At 45.2% G+C, this 17,527-nt stretch overlaps 1 protein-coding gene across 3 annotated transcripts in view; it reads right to left on the reverse strand.

The window, feature by feature from the left end:
• The window catches only part of GAS7 (growth arrest specific 7), a 281,536-nt gene that overhangs the window by 147,161 nt on the left and 116,848 nt on the right, over positions 1-17,527 (reverse strand). The window contains exon 1 of one of the 3 annotated variants that reach the window (XM_054535440.2): positions 5,737-5,857. The exons of the other annotated variants lie outside the window; for them this stretch is intronic. The gene's annotated coding sequence lies outside the window, so the exon portion shown is untranslated. Of the gene's footprint in view, positions 1-5,736; positions 5,858-17,527 lie in introns of those variants that run through there. 3 annotated transcript variants of the gene reach the window in all.

Consider the following 17,527-nt stretch of genomic DNA (forward strand, 5'->3'; position numbering starts at 1 on the left):
GATGTAAGTATTAATAATAATACCTGTTACAAGGATCAAAAGAGTTAATAATGTACACAAAGCATTAAAAATTGGCCTCTCTTTGCTGACACTGCAGGCAAGTGATAGCTCCTTCTCCCAGCTCCATGGTTCTGCCATCCTTTACAAAAGGCTCTGATGAAATCTGGGGGAGGGATGGGTGGGGGGAGTGGAGTTTCCAGCCCACCACAGCAGACGCTCCTCTGCCTTCCATTTTATTCCAACTCCCTTCACTTCTTCATGCAGAGAAGTGCTCCACTTCTTTTTTTTTGAGACGGAGTCTCACTCTGTCACCCAGGCTGGAGTGTAGTGGTGCGATCTTGGCTCGCTGCAACCTCCGCATCCTGGGTTCAAGCGATTCTCCTACCTCAGCCTCCCAAGTAGCTGGAACTACAGGCGCATGCCACCACACCCGGCTAATTTTTGTAGTTTTAGTAGAGATGGGGTTTCACCATGTTGGCCAGGCTGGTCTCGAACTGCTGACCTTGTGATCCTGCCTCGGCCTCTCAAAGTGCTGGGATTACAGGTGCCTGCCACCACACCTGGCCAAGTGCCCCATTTCTGAGCTTACCTCAGCCCTACACCACCACTCCCTCTGGCTAGGGGGTAATCAGAAGGAAGACCAACAGGACCAATGCTGAATACCTGCCTGGTGATTCACACAGAACAATCAGGCCAACCTCAAGCTAGGAATGTCTGCAAACACCTGTCCTAGTCCCCCTACACCATGACAGTTCTTTGAAAATACAGCCCAGACACTCTCCATTAACCCTGCCCAGTCCTGGCTCAGGGTGAGCCTCATCAGAGATCATTAACCATCTCCTGTAAGTCTAAACAGAGGCTCAGACCAGCAGAAATACATTCATACATAACGGAATCAGGTCCTTCAGAGAGAAGTTGATATCAACACTCCTTAACCTTGACACTAACCACTGAGGTGTGGTCACTGTTACATTTTGTAAAGAATCAGGGTGTGGCCTCTCTGATATTATAGGTCCAAACCAATGGTCTCTAGCTTGGTCATTCCTGTGAAAACTATTTTGGGATTGTGCTCTGTCCTTCAGAGGCGTAACACAAACCATACCTGAGACTTCAGCCACACATAAACACACCCCAATACTTCCTCCCAAACCTTTTAAGCTGCTTTGTACGAAGCAGTGACATCGCACAGCACCCCAAAGAGGGACAGGCACCCCCATATGTGCTTGATAGGCTGGCTCTTCCCAGAAGCATCACCAACTCCTTCAGAGCGCTTCCCTAAGTTTGATCCTAGGAGAACTTTTGCGGAACCTTTGCTAGGAAGCCCCTGACCCATTGAACCAGGATGACCCACTGACCCAGATAAAGCCCTGGGTTTCCTTCTCTGACCTGAAGACAGAGGCAGGCTATGCTGGGAGTTCCCAAAACCACCCTCAGCTCTGACGTTTCCCAGAAGGACTCATGGGATTCAGCATATATTTTACTTCTGGTGAAGACTTATGGCCAGACACAGTAGCTCACACCTGTAATCCCAGCACTTTGGGAGGCTGAGGCAGGAGGATTGCTTGAGGCCAGGAGTTCAAGACCAGCCTAGACAACATAGCAAAACTCTGTCTCTAAAAAAAAAAAAAAAAAAAAATCACAAAATTAGCCAGGCATGGTGGCACATGCCTATGGTTCCAGCTTCTCAGGAGGCTGAGATGGGAGGATTGCTTGAGCCCAGGAGTTTGAGGCTGCTGTGAGCTAGGATCCTACCACTGCACTCCAGCCTGGGTGACACCGTGAGATCCTGTCTCTATTTTTTTTTAAAGGGTCTTATTACAGCAAAAGGATACAAAGCAAAATCAGCGAAGGGACACAGAACCTGGGACAAGGTCCTGAGAAAACCAGGTGCAAGTTCAGGAGTCCTCTCCCAGCAGAATCACATAGGATGTGCCTAATTCCTCCAGCAGTGAGTCCTGATAGCATGTGTAAAACATTGTCTAGCAGGTAAGCTCATTACAGACTCAGTGCCCAGAGTTTTTATAAGGAGCTGCTCATGTAGGCATCCCCTGCCTAGCATAAACACGAATTGCAGACTCCCTGAAGAAATCCAGGTATTCAGCACAAACCGTTATCACTTACATGAACAGTTTAGAGAACAGCCACCCTTACTATTTAGGGAACAGTGGGAGCCCTTCCTAAATGCAAGTTCCCAGACACCAGCCAAGGGCCAATGCTGCAAGCAGGCCTTTCTAAGGAGGGCACCCCGGCCTGCTATGTTGACTCTCTCTGCACCGTGTCCGTGGAATGGTTACTTGAAGGGATCTCCCCTTTTGTCTGTCCCATCCAGTAGCAGAATCCTGCCACTAAATCCTAGACAGGTGACAAGCCTCTCAAACACTTGTGTGGACAGAGAGCTCATTCCCTCACAAGCCTCATCTTCCATGTTGGCCTGTGATCCTTGCTAGCCCAGGAACACCAGCCTCTGAGTTCAGTATTTCATGCCAATAAACACTTCACATAATAACCACCACTACTATGATGCTGGGTCAGGCCTTGCGCCAAGCACGTGACAAGCATGAGCTCATTTAATATTAATGTTTTATGATGGAGTCACTATGCCTTAGAGACGCAAAGCGACTTGCCCAAGGTCACAGTGTTAATGGGTTTGAACTCCGGTCCATTTGACCCCACAGCCGGAGACCCTAAACCTCCCACACCCAGTATCTCCCGGGAGCCTTTCTTTCACTGATCACCATTATAATTTTCAGCATACTCTCATACCACTTTTTCCTCTTATTTGCTAATATTTTTAGTTGACTCACTTTTTTCTTTTAAAAATTGCACTGACTCACTGAATATGTGAGTCTGTGAATGGAAAACTAGTGACACTTGCCAGAAATCTGTAATAACCATAAAAATAACCACAACAAACACCAAGCAATGTTATTCAATCTTTGCTGGATACTGCTACCTGCTGAGGCCTGCCCTCACCTGGCACCTCCCAAAACTTTCTCCTCAATGTAATCAGAAGCAAGGAGAGAACTACAAAAGGAATACCCTTCTCTTGATGTGATTCACTGGTACTGAAAGTCTCGTCCAGAGACCACCTAAACCCACCTTGGCACAGCATCTCGGGAAATGTTATAGTAGACTATAGGCACTAGATGACCTGCCCTGTCAAGCTCACTAGTCCCAGCAGGGACTCCCGGCTTTCTATGCACCCCACTCCTCTATCCCCAGTCTTGAGGTTTGTTCCATCTCCTTCCTCTCTCATTCAATCTCATTTATTCTCCAACTTTTCTGGCCACTAAGTCCTGGGAATCATCCAGCCACCAGCCTGGGTCAGCTGCCCAGCCTCCCAGCCCAGCTCTCCCTTCATTCTCTCTTTTTTTTTTAGTATTTTTTTTATTTTTATTTTTTGGAGATGGAGTCTTGCTCTGTCACCCAGGCTGGAGTGCAGTGGCATGATCTCAGCTCACTACAACCTGCGCCTCCTGGGTTCAAGCGATTCTCCTGCCTCAGCCTCCAGTGTAGCTGGGACTAAAGGCCTGCGCCACCATGCCTGGCTAATTTTTGTATTTTTAGTGGAGACAGGGTTTCACCATGTTGGCCAGGCTGGTCTCGAACTCCTGACCTCAAGTGATCTGCCTGCCTCAGCCTCCCAAAGTGCTGGGATCACAGGCGTGAGCCACTGTGCCCAGCCTCCCTTCATTCTCTTTCTGTTTTCATGGGCTCTGCTCAGCTTACCAGGCTACTATCCTGGTCTTGCAGAGAGAAAATGCCAGCAAAGATGCCGTCCCTCCTGCCCTATTCTAAATCTAGAGTCTAGAGAGAGGGAGGCAGAGGCAGAATGGGGACATCACAACCTAGGGGACAGAGGTTGGGGTGGGGGCGAAGGAAGAGCATACAGACAGCAGAAGTCGGGAATGTGATATTAGCTTGGTGAAAAGTAATTGTGTCTTTTGCCATAAAAATGGACAAAATCGCAATTACTTTTGCACCAACCTAAATATTTCTCTAGAAACCAGGGACTCCCACATCCCCATCCCTGTCTGACTCCTACACAATCCTCTGGCCTGGCATCTGGAACACCTGCTCAGCCCAATCATGAACTCAAAGGAGCCACCTGACTGCGTCAGAGGGTCCCACACAGAAGCCAGTTGGTGGGGTGTTCCCAGCCAGCAGGACCACAAAGAACTCCAAGCAGAGAGAGCCAGTGAGGCGACTTGAGAGCTCAGGCTCATGAGGCAAACAGAGCTGTGTTTGCCCAACTCCACCATCCCCCTTGGGCAAGTGGCTTTGCACATCTGAGAAATGGAACCAAAAATATCACATACTACTCAGGGTTGTTGTGGGAAGATGCGAATCACCCTGGGTCTGTGCCCAGGATACATTATTTTCCCAGAGTTGGCTGTGGGACTGGGGCCACAAGAACAGAAAATGGGTGAACGCAAACTACAAGTATAGTCACCCCTGTGTCACAGAGAACAGCCAGACATGAGGAGGTGGGTGCAATCGGAGGCAGCATCAGACAGCCGAGGGCTCACCCTGCAGACCAGAGTCTGCCTACAGGACCACTGGATGTGCTTTGCTTGACCTGCAGACCTTTTAAAAAAAAAGTTTTGACTTAGCTTCAAGCACACAAAAACCAAGAAAGGTCTTGTGAAAAAATAAATAAAGGCCAGGCACAGTGGCTCATGCCTGTAATCTCAGCACTTTGGGAGGCCAAGGCAGGCAGATCACCTGAGGTGAGGAGTTCGAGACCAGCCTTGCCAATATGGTGAAACCCCTTCAAATAATAATAATAATAATAAACAAAAATTAGCTGGGCATGGTGGCACGTGCCTGGAATCCCAGCTACCTGGGAGGCTGAAGCAGGAGAACCGCTGGAACCCAGGAGGCAGAGGCTGCAGTGAGCCAAGATCGCGCCACTGAACTCCAGCCTGGGCAACAAGTGAGACTCCAACTCAAGAAAAAAAAAAAGAGAAAAAAATAATAAAGATTTCAGTTGTCTCTTGAAAACTCAAGTGGGCCATACTGAAGGTGCTATCGACACGATGAGGAGAAATGCTGCCACATTCTCCACCGTTCTCTATCACAGTAGTCTGCAACTCTGGCTGCCCATGAGAATCACCTGAGAGCTTAGAAATGCCCTAGGAAGCCCCTGTCCCATTAAACCAGGATCCCTAGGGCTGGAGGTGGGGGCTGATCTGAAGTCATTGGCCCTGAGGAAGCACCTGTACCTGCCTCACTCAGCACTATTACCTGCCCGGCCCAGACACTACCTGCCCCGATAGCTGGTTCAGGCAAGATTCAGGAATAAGGAAAGACTGGGGCCCCAGAAGACAAACCCAGCATGCAGGCCCCTGCTGGCAGCCCCAGCTTTAACTTAGTCCCCTCTACAATATCTTCACTGGAGGGGATGAGGAGCTGGCTTGGCATCCCTGTTCCCCTTCCCAAGCCTCAGTCCATGGCTGCATTACCTCTGTCCACCCTGAGAAGGACAAAGCTCCTGAAGGCCAAGACTATGTGTGGAGAAGAGCCAAGGCAGGAGTCCCATGCGCATTCAAATTCCAGGTTCTCCTGCTGTCTAACAGATGCTTCTGCCTTCAAATATGCTTTCTGTAAAACCCTAGAGCCATACCATCGCCTTAGAAACCCCTGGTTCCATCCCTCTCTGAGAGAAGCATCTATCTGTCCACAAGCCTACCCCGATCCACAGGAGTCAATATAAATGTATGGTAAAGAACAGACCAGACAGCTTGCCAGCACCGTTTCCGAGATGTGATGGGGAGAGAGGCTCGGGGAAGTGCCAGCGCCCGTGGTCTGTCTGGCCCCAGGATTGGTGCATTAGTGGCTTATCTGCAATTTGGGGTATTTCCCACTGGTTTTGTGCCATTTCTCTAAAAATGGGGAACTAAAAAAAAAGGAAACAAAAACAAAACAACAAGAAAGTGGCGTCATCACTCCCAGGCCCATTCCATCATTCTAGGTAAATGGAGCGAAGTGGTCTATGTCTAACCCAGGGCAGGCGGCACGACGGAAATAGAAAAGGTGGCCCTCCCCGGCCCAGGACCAGAGTGACAGCAAGGCAAAGGCTCGCTGGAATGAGGCAAGGAAATGGGATTTTGATTGCATACATAAAGCGTGGCACAGCCAGAGAACAGTGACAAGTGACGTGTGAATCACACAGATGAGGGCTTCCCAGGACTCGATGTGTCCCAACAGGCCGTGTGGCTCAGCCTGAGAAACAAGAAAATGAGGGCAGATGTAATCACTATGCAGGTACCTCAGCGAACTAATTCCACCCCAGGGGCTCTGACACAGCTGGAGACAGGCCTGTTTCAGGATGCACAGTTTAAGGTCGAGGGGCACTCCTCCCCAGCCAGTGTAGGCTTGGATCCTTCGCACTCACTGGTAACAATCCTGGAAGTCAGAGCACAGGACTTATTCTCCAAGCACAGGATCATTTTGCTGTCCTCAAGCACCTGGGGAGAGCAGGTGACAATCTACACCTTGCTACTGAAAGCCTTGCTGTTATATAAGACGTGGTCCATAGACCAGCAACACTGAGCTTGCTAGAAACGCGGCATCTGTGCCCCGCTCCCCTCAAGACCTCCTACATCAGACTGTAGTTTAACAAGCGCCCCAGGTGAATCGTGCGCACATTAATGTTTGAGCAGCACTAATTTAAAACTTATGAGCTATTTTACCAGTGCACAAGGGAATTTCTAGGTACTACTAGGTACCGATCAAGTGTGTGACAGCTACACGGGTGCTTGAGGAATTTTGAGACAGTTTCAGTCGAGGCATCTCACTCTGACTTTTTTCTCAATTGAATTCAAGGCTGCAGCTACTTCCTCAGTTCTCTAACTCACTTATCAACCAAGGAGATCTCAGATGAAAATGTTTTCCCATAGCCATTGAGCCTGGCAAAGTAACATCTCAGGATGTATTTATCCACCTGTTTACTTATTTATCTGTGCTTCAGGCTTACTCAAACATTTATTGGGCACCTACTATATGTCAGGCGCTGAGAATATGCAGATGAATGACCCCAGCCCTGTCCCAGGCAGAGCTTACTTTCTGGAAGAGAGAAAGATGGCAGGCAGCCATGCAGCAGTGTGATGGACGTATGCAATGATAACAGGAGAAAACAGGTGCTGAGAAAGGAGTGGGCGTCCAGAAAGTTCCTGGGAGGGGGGTGCTGCCCAAAGGTCATCGTAAGGACAGGCTTTCTCCTTGCCAGGCTTTTCTCTGCTTTTCTTGCTCCCTCCCATCTTGCTTTCTGCTGGATTGATTGCATATTCTTTATTCCCCTCCCTCCACAAACTTTGCATTTATAGTCTATTTATACCACTTAGGTGGTTACACTGACATTTTTGACATGTACACTTGACTTCAAGCAGAAAGGTAATCAATAGCTCTTTTCTGCTTCTGAATAATACAAAACCCTGGAAGGGTTTCACTTCGATCTCCTCCCTCCTACCTTCTCAGTGTTGGGTAGCACGAATCAGACAAAGATGCTATTTTCCCCCAAGTTCTGGAACTCCCTGGTTATTTGTTCTCTCCTGCCACTGACAATTTTCCAGGAAAATAAAAATTCCAAATTGACTCAAGAGGAAATAGAAAACCTGAATAGGTCTATAACCTTCAAACGAATTGATTTGGCAGTCTAAAATCTACCTTAAAAAACTGTACCTGTAGGTGTGGTTTTACTGGTAAGTTTTCTCAAATCGTTAAGAAAAAAACACTTAATCCAATCTCTTCCATAAATAGAAAACATTCAGCTCCTTTTTATAATACCCTGATATCAAGTTCAAAGAAAAACAATGGGAGAAGAAAGGAAGTAAAAGCTCCTAACCTCACTTAGAGAATAGGTGTAAAAATTCTAAATAAACATTAGCAAATCCTGGAAATGCAGAGATATTGAAATATCAGAAAACTTATTAAACTCACCATATCAAAAGAAACTACAAGAAAAAAAATAGGATAATCTGGATGCAGAAAAAGCACCTGACAAAACTCGACACTCATTTGTGATTAAAACACACACACCAAGACTAAAGTCTGATAAATTATAACTATTGAAAATTAAGGGCTGGGAGCGGTGGTTCACACCTGTAATCCCAGCACTTTAGGAGGCCGAGGTGGGCAAATCACGAGGTCAGGAATTTGAGACCAGCCTGACCAACATGGTGAAACCCCACCCCTACTAAAAATACAAAAATTAGCCAGGCGTGGTGGTACACACATGGAATCCCAGCTACTCAGGAGGCTGAGGCAGGAGAATCGCTTGAACCCAGGAGGCAAAGGTGCAGTGAGCTGCGATTGTGCCACTGTACTCCAGCCTGGGTGACAGACAAGACACTGTCTCACAAAAAAAAAAAAAAAAAAAAGAAAGAAAGAAAGAAAGACGAAAGAAAAAGGAAATTAAAATAAACTTCATACTTAATGGAAAACCCTGGAAGCTTTTCTGTTAAAGTCAGGAATAAGACAATGCTATTCACCATCATGGTTTCCTTTCTGCCCTGAATATATTATAACACAGTAAGGCAACAAAAAGAAATAAATATGAGGATTAGTGCTGGCTCAGCCTGTAATCGTAGCACTTTGGAAGGCCAAGGTGGGAGGATCACTTGAGCTGAGGAGTTCAATACCAGCCTAGGCAATATAGCAAGACCCTACCTCTGCAAAATGAGTGTGGTGGCACACACCTGTGGTCCCAGCTACTCAGGAGGCTGAAGAAGGAGGATCACTTGGGACCAGGAGACTGAGGCTTCAGTGAATTATGACTGTCCCCCTGCACTCCGGCCTGGGTGACAGAGTGAGACCTTATCTCAGTTTAAAAAAAAAAAAAAAAAAAAAAAAAAGGGCTGGGAGCAGTGGTTCCTTCCTGTAATCCCAGCATTTTGAGAGGCTGAGGTGGGCAAATCACTCAAGGCTAGGAGTTTGAGACCACGCCCCGCTCCCCGGACCAACATGGTGAAACCCCATCCCTACTAAAAATACAAAAATTAACCAGGCGTGGTGGCACATGCCTGTGATCCCAGCTACTTGGGAGGCTAAGGCATGAGAATCACTTGAACCCAGGAGGCAGAGGTTGCAGTGAGCCAAGAACGCACTATTGTACTCCAGCCTTGGGAAGGGAAGGGGGAAGGGAAAGTGGAGGGGAAAGGGAAGGGGAAGGAAAAAGGGAAGGGGAAAGGGAAAGGGAAGGGGAGGAGGAAGAGGAAAGGGAAAGGGAAGGGGAAAGGGAGAGGGAGAAGTGGGAGGGGGAGGGGAGAGGGAGAGGGAGAAGGGGAGGAGTAGGGGAGAGGGAGAAGGGGAGGGGAGAAGGAGAGGGAGAAGGGGAGGGGAGAGGGACAGGGGAGGAGAAGGGAGGGGAGGAGAAGGGAGGGGAGGAGAAGGGAGGGGAGGAGAAGGGAGGAGAGGGAAAGGGAGGGGAGGGAAAGGGAGGGGAGGGAAAGGGAGGGGAGGGAAAGGGAGGGGAGGGGGAGGTGACAGAAATGGAAGGGGGACAGAAAAGGGGAGGGGAAGGGGGAGGGGAAAGGAAGAAAAAGAGAGAGGGAGGGGGAGAGGGAAGGGGGGAGTCGGGGGAGAGAAAGGAAAGGAAAGGAGAAAGGAAAGAAAAAAAAGAAAAGAGATTGCAAAGGAAGAAACCACTGACATCCTCGTACATTATAATTGTCTACCCCTCCAATCAAGAAACTCTACAAACTATCAGAACTAATAAGACAGTTCAAGATCTAGTGATAAAAATTACCAATATTCTACAGTAACTAACTACTGAAGAGGGAAAGGATATGCCATCACAAAACATGCCAGATTGGTATACTGATGATTTCAAGTTGAAAATATTGGAGAAACTGTAGTTTCAGAACGGACGAGCTGAACTGTCTCCTCCTGCATGCACCAAGCGATAGAGAATCCTGTACGAGGGCTGCCCTCTCAGTACCAGGGCGAGAAAACAGCGCATATAGCCAGAGCCTTGGAATCGAGCCTGCAATGGACTTGAATAAACATCATGAACAGAATAACTCTTATAATTCACCTGTTTTACCCCACCTCTCATACATCTTCTAGTGACTCCACCAGAAAATTGACTGCCCTTTGCCATATTTTGTTTTGTTATTTCTGATCAAGTTTATCACTCTATCTAGAAAGTATAAAGATATGTTGCTTTGGCCACTTCTTCAGGCTTCACTGTCTTGTGAAGATCCCATGTACATATAAAACTAATAAAATTTATATACTTTTCTCATGTTAATCTGCCTGGTGTCAATTTGGTTTCCAGATCCAGCCAAAGAGCCTGTTAAGAGCTAACAAGGAGGTTAGAGGTGATCTCTGGTTCCCTTACACTACAGTAAACAACAATAATCAGAAAATGTAATAAATACTTATGATTAAAATGGCTGATTGAAAACGGGCTGTTTATATCCATGCCCTCCTAAAACCCCATTAACAAAGCCACAAAGAAGAAAAAAGTAAGAGTTGACAATAAATGAGACATGTCAACATAATTTTGGCCAATGGAAAACAAATGGATAAATGGCAAGGACTTAGCACAGATGAGTGAACAGAAACCTGTATGTCTTCTTGTATGACAAGAAATCAGCCAGTTTATAATGCAGAAGCTCAGAAAGGCCCAGGAAGGCTCACAGCACAAAGTATCTATGAGGTAAAGACTTAAAAAGGAGGCTGGAGGAGAGCTTACAGATTCCTCCACACCCTCAGTAACTAAGTGACTGCCCTATCCCAATAGCAGAAAACAACAGGTTGACTCTCAAGGCAAACTAGTCCTGAGCTTCTGGACTCAGGGACACCTAGAGGACAGGTGACAAGCCATACTGAAAACAGGGCAATGAGGCAAATGTTAACATACTGCAGATTAAGATCAGACCTATTTCCTTTTTCAGGAAGCTACTGCAGGGTGTGATCCAACAAAACAAGGGAGAAAACCAAGAAAAGGGGAAGACATGAGATCTAAGAAATGACCAAAAAGCAGACAAGAAAGAAAGAAATAGGATGATGGTGAAGGAAGATAAAGATGACAACTATTTATCAGACTTGAAGAGCAACAGACCAGAACAGAGCAAATAGATGCTTCTATAGAGATGAAAAAACAGACCCAATAGATTATTTCATGTGGTGACAGTACATGGGGAAGTTTGTTGTTTTTTCTGGTGTGTGTGTGTGTTTTTGTTTTTTGTTTTTTGAGACAGGGTCTCATTCTGTCACCTAGGCTGGAGTACAGTGGTGCAATCACAGCTCACTGCAGTCTCCATCTCCCAGGCTCGAGCAATCCTCCCACCTCAGGCTCCCCAGTAGCTGAAACTGCAGACATGCACCACCATGCCTGGCTAATTTTTGTATTTTTAGTAGAGATGGGGTTTCACCATGTTGCTCAGGCTGCTCTCAAACTCCTGGGCTCAAGAGATCAATCTGCCTCAGCTTCCCAAAGTGGTGGGATTACAGGCATGAGTCACCGCACCTAGCCTGGGGAAGTTTTTAAAGGGCTAGTGAAGAGAGAAGAATTGGTACAAAGGTCAGAGAAAACCAAGTGAATAAAAACAATTGCTTTTGTTTTGATTTATTTGCTTTCTTGTTGTTGTTCCACCGAAGAAGCAGAAGCCAATCAGTAGCTCAACTTACAAAGGCATAATAATGTAAACATCAGACCCTGATATCATCATAGTATCACCATTGTGGGAGGTGAGGGAAGAGGTTATGTATGGAGGAAAGGAGAAAGTAAAGTGTTGGTGGAAAAGCCAGGTCTAATCTTCTGCAATAAGAAGTTCAATAGACAATGTGTAAAATTGGTAGGTAGGGGGATATACAACAGTATAAATATATCATTTAGAAAAAGGGCCAGGTGCAGCAGCTCATGCCTATAATCTCAGTGCTTTGGGAGGCCAAGGCGGGAGGATTGCTTGAGGCCAGGAGTTCAAGACCAGCTGGGCCACATAGCAAAACCTCTATCTCTACAAAAAAAATTTTTTTTTAATTAGCCAGGTGTAATGGTGCATGCCTGTAGTCCCAGCTACTTGGGAAGCTGAGGTGGGAAGATCACTTGAGCAGAGAAAGAAGAGAAGGAAAGGAAAGGAATCAGATGATGGTGAAGAAAGATCAAGATGACAACTGTTCAGACTTGAAGAGCGACAGACCAAAGTAGAGGATGCAGTGAGCTATGATCACACCACTGGACTCCTGGCTGGGTGACATAGCAAACCCCCAACTCTAAAAAAACAAAAACCCCAAATGGAGATAGAGCCCCAGTGTTACAAGTGGTGGACTCTGAGAAGCATTTGGGGTGGAGTATGGTAGGAGAATGCTCTTTTAAGATTCTATTAGTTTGATAAAAATAAACATAAACACTGTAAACCAAAAATAAAATTCTAAGTCCTTCCAACTATCTGAATGGACGTCCTCCTTGGCCAGGATGCTCTAAAATTTAACCTGAAAGACTGGTTCAGATCATGAAGGGAAATGGGGATCAGACATGCTTCATTATAAGCCCCCAGCATTAACTTCAACACAGACCTTATGTCTGATAAGAAACGTTTACAATCTATTCTCTCTGAAGCCTGCTACCTGGAGGCTTCATCTAAATGATGAAACTTTGGTCTCCTATTGCAACATTCCTTTCTGTTGATAACTCTTTCAATCAACTGCCAATTAGAAAAAGTTTAGATCTACCTATAACCTGGAAGCCCCAGCTTCAAGCTGTCCCGCCTTTCTGGACCAAACCAATGTATATCTTAAATGTATTTGACTGATGTCTCCTATCTCCCTAAAATGTATAAACCCAAGCGGCACCCTGACCACCTTGGCCACATGTTCTCAGGACCTCCTGAGGGCTGTGACACAGTCATAGTCACTCATGTTTAGCTCAGAATAAAACTCTTCAAATATTCTATAGAGTTTGACTCTTTTCATTGACAACATCAAATTTAAAAGAAAAGAAAAAAAAATACACCATGCACAATGGCAACAAAACTATAAGTGAGCTATGAGTAAATATAACTAAAGAGTAAAAGACTTGTATGGAGACAATGTAATGTACTGACATTGGAGGTGTTTGAACCAGAGTGATTCCATCTTGTGCAGAGGCTGGGTAAAAGATAAGGCTGAAATCTACTGGACTGCGCTCCTAGTAGATTTGGCATTCTAAGTCATAGGATGAGATAGGAGGTGGCCACAAGATACAGGTCATAAAGACCTTGCTGATAGAACAGGCTGTGCTAAAGAAGCCGGCCAAAACCCACCAAAACCACGATGGCGACAAAACTGACCTCTGGTCATCCTCACTGCTCATTATACGCTAATTATAATGTATTAGCATGCTAAGAGACATTCCCACCAGCACCATGACAGTTGACAGATGCCAGGAAGTTACCCTATATGGTCTATAAAGGGGAGGAGCCCTCAGTTCCAGGAACTGCCCCCTGCCCCTGCCACCTTTCCTGGAAAATGCATGAATAATCCACCCCTTATTTGGCATATAATCAAGAAATAACCATAAAAATAGGCAACCAGCAGCCCTCAGAGCTGCTCTGCCTATGAAGTAGCCATTCTTTCACTCCTTTACTTTCTTAATAAACTTGCTTTCACTTTACTCCATGAACTCTCCCCAAATTCCTTCTTGCATGAGATCCAAGAACGCTGTCTTGGGGTCTGCTTCGGGACCCCTTTCCAGTAACACTGAGATACAATAAAGAAGATCTAGATCAATGGGAATATACAACTTGTTTCTAGATAGGAAGCCCAATATTACCAAGGAGATCTTTCTTCCCAAATTAATCTCAAAATGTAGTGCCATTTTAATGCAACAGTTGTTCACAGAACTCAAGGAGGTAATCCTAGAATTCACAGGAAACAGTCAAGGGCCAAGAACATCCAAGACAATTTTGAAGAAGAATGAGGACTTGTTCCATCAGATAGTAAAACTTCTTGCAAAGTTACAATTAAAATAGTGAACAGATAGACAAATAGACCAATGAAACAGAAGAAAGACCCCAGGAACAGAACATACATTTATAAAAACATACAGCAAAGGTGGTCATCAAATCAGCGAGGTGAGAATAGAGGGATTTTTTAAAATAAGTAGTAACAGGATGACAGGCTCCTCAGAAAAAGAGTACAATTGGGCTCTTACCTTATAACAAACAATAAAAGGAAATTACAAATGGATCAAAGATCTCAATGTCAAACAAAAATCTTTAAAACTTTCAGAAAAGTTAAGACCATATATGACCTCACCATAAGAGTTTTGTTTTTTTTTTTTCTTAAGATGGAGTCTTGCTCTTGTTGCCCAGGCTGGAGCGCAATGGCACGATCTCGGCTCACTGCAACCTTCCCCTCCCAGGTTCAAGCGATTCTCCTGCCTCAGCCTCCTGAGTAGCTGGGATTACAGGCACGCGCCACCACACCCAGCTAATTTTTGTATTTTTTGTAGAGATGGGGTTTCACCACGTTGGTCAGGCTGGTCTCAAACTCCTGACCTCGTGATCCACCCGTCTCGGCCTCCCAAAGCGCTGGGATTACAGGTGTGAGCCACTGTGCCCAGCCAAGAGTTCTTAAATGAGGCATAAAAAGCAAAATCCATAAAGTAATCGATTAATAAATTTGACTAGATTGCAACGAAAAAGTTTTACATGACAAAATACATCATTAGAAAATGAAACAGTAAAGCAATGACTGAAAGACTGCGCAATAGAAACATGAGCAGAGTATACACAGGAAACCCACAAGAGAGGAAATTCAAATGGTAAATAAACATTTGAAAACAGACATGACCTGACTAGCAATGAAGGAAATGCAAATGCAAGTTAAATCCAAGGTGTGGTATTTCACACCCTCGGATGGCAAAAATAAGAAGTCTGATGTGTTGGCAAGGCAAACGGAAATTCTGATACTCTGTGGGTGGCAGTCTACATTTGCAAAACCTCTCAGAAAAACAATTTGACACTATTTAGGAAAGTCCAGATGTACATTCTCAGACCCAGATATTTTCCTTCTAGGTATGTGGACCCAAGAAACACCCAGGCCAGTACACGAGGGGACAGGCACAAGGATAAGCATTACGCCATTGCTTAGAATGACCTAAAGTGTCCACCGATGGAGACAAAGGTGGCCTGTGAGCATGCTAGAACAGTATGCAGCAGTTAAAATGAACTAGCTCTACATGCACCAACATGAAAAAAACTCAAAAACATATTGTGTGAAAAAAGTAAATTACCAAGGTATAAATGCCGTATGGCACATCTCATGTAAGTTTCAAAACAAGACATCGCTAAACAGTATTTTGGATATACACACGTTAATAAAGATTTTAAACATGCTCATGGGAAACACATGCCAACCCCAGAACAGTGGTTGCCTCCAGGAAGAGAAAGAAAGAAGGGAAAGGAATTGGAAGAACACACAGGATTTTTAATGTCAAATAATGTGTTATTTCTGACTGACATTTGGCCAATGTTAATACTTGTCAAATCCAGAGATGGTAATAAGCACATGAAAAATGTTCAGCATCATCAACCTTCAGGAAAATACAAGATAAAAGCACCATGGGAAACTACATCATACTCCCTAGAATGGCTAAAATAATTTTTTTTAATGCTGGCAAGGAGGTAGAACAATAGAAGCTCATACGCTGCTGTGAGTGATGAGGAAATTGAAGCAGTGACTTTGGAAAATAGTTTTGCCATTTCTTATAAAGTTAAATGTATGCTTACCATATGATCCAGCAATTTCACTCCTACGTACTTATGCCAGAAAAGTGAAAATGTGTCCGAAAAACCTATACACAAATGTTCACAGCAGATTTATTCATAATAGCTAAATCATGGAAGCAACCTAAATGTCCATCAATTGACAAAAGGATAAGCAAATTGCAGTACATTCAACTAATGGAACTCTCATTAGCAATAAAAAGGGGTGAACCATTGGTACAACAATGAGGATGAATGTCAGACATTATCCTGTGCAAAAGAAGCCACATTCAAGAGTACATACTGCATGACACATTTCTGTGAAACTCTAGAACAAACAAAACTAACCTAGAGGATAGAAATCAGATTCAGAAGTGACCTGGAGAGACGAGTGGGTACAGAGGAGAGAAACTGACTGTAAAGGGGGAAAGGAGAGCTTTCTGGGAAGATGTCTTACACACTGACTAATTCAAGTAGTGGTTGCAAGGGTGTATACATTTGTCAACTCATTGGCCTGTAGGCATATAATAAATTTCATGAGAAATTGTAGCTCAGTAAAGTTGATTTTAAAAATATGAATGGCAGACACATTGGTTAACATCTCTGTAATTTTTTGTAGACTTAAATATTTTATTAAAAATTAAACAGATTTTAGGCCAGGCGTGATGGCTCATGCCTGTAATCCCAGCACTTTGGGAGGCTGAGGTGGGTGGATCACTTGAGGTCAGGAGTTCAAGACCAGCCTGGCCAACATAGCAAAACCCTGTCTCTACTAAAAATACAAAAATTAGTTGGGTGTGGTGGTGCACGCCTGTAATCCCAGCTACTCGGTGATGCAGGATTTTTCTCAGTCCCTTTGCCAGTCAGGGACCTCTGGCTGGCGATGCCAGAGGCCTTGCCCAGGGCATGCTATCTGCTGCAGGAGGTGCCCTGCCCAGTTGGCCTTCCCAGGCCGAGTCTGGCTTGTGCATTGATTCCCAAGTTTTTGTCCCACACCCAAGAAGAATGAGGATGCACTGAACATTGAAGTATGAGGAGGGCGGAGAAGAATTTTCTTGAATGATGAAACAGCTTTAAATAGAGAGGGGACACAGGGGTGGTCCCCCTACCTGAAGGCAGGAAAGTCCCGCATGTGGCTGGGTCCAGGGCCTTTTATGGACTCCGAATGGGGAGTGCATGCTGATTGGTTTGTGAGTATGCAAAAAAGGTTAAAGCAAAGACACCACGCGAAAGTGGGCCTGGCAGTACAGAAAACCAATTAAGAAAGGGTAGGTATACGTAAAATAGGTGAAGGGTAGGGATCAATCAGAGGAAAGCGCACCAAACAGGAAGACAAGTTCTCAGTCTGGTCCAAGGATTTAAATGGTAGCTTGGCTTTCAGGCTTTAAGCTGTCTTCAGCCTGGAGGTGAGGTTTCACCAGGGACCTGCCCCTACCTACCTAGGCATTGGCTGCCTCCTGCTGCTCTCACAGAGAGGCTGAGGCATCAGGATTGCTTAAACCTGGGTGGTGGAAGTTGCCGTGAGGCAAGATCATGCCACTGCACTCCAGCCTGGGTGACAGAGCGAGACTCCTCTCAAAAAAATATATAAATAAATAAAAACAGACCTTAAAAATATGGGTTATCAATGGCCTATATTGGCGGGGGCAGGAAGTTTTAGGGGGAGAATAAAAAACTAAGGTGGTTTATAATGTTAATTCATTTCTTCCCAGTGGTAGAGTTGTCTATTTAATAATCACAGTGGTCCTATTAGAAGCCAAAGGGTCCGTTGAGATCAGCTGGTCCTGGAGTCTCTTTTCCAGAAAAGAGGCCCCAAGTGAGATTTGTCCGAG

This window comes from Pongo abelii, chromosome 19 (genome assembly GCF_028885655.2).
Source record: "Pongo abelii isolate AG06213 chromosome 19, NHGRI_mPonAbe1-v2.0_pri, whole genome shotgun sequence".
NCBI classification, from domain to species: Eukaryota; Metazoa; Chordata; class Mammalia; order Primates; family Hominidae; genus Pongo; species Pongo abelii.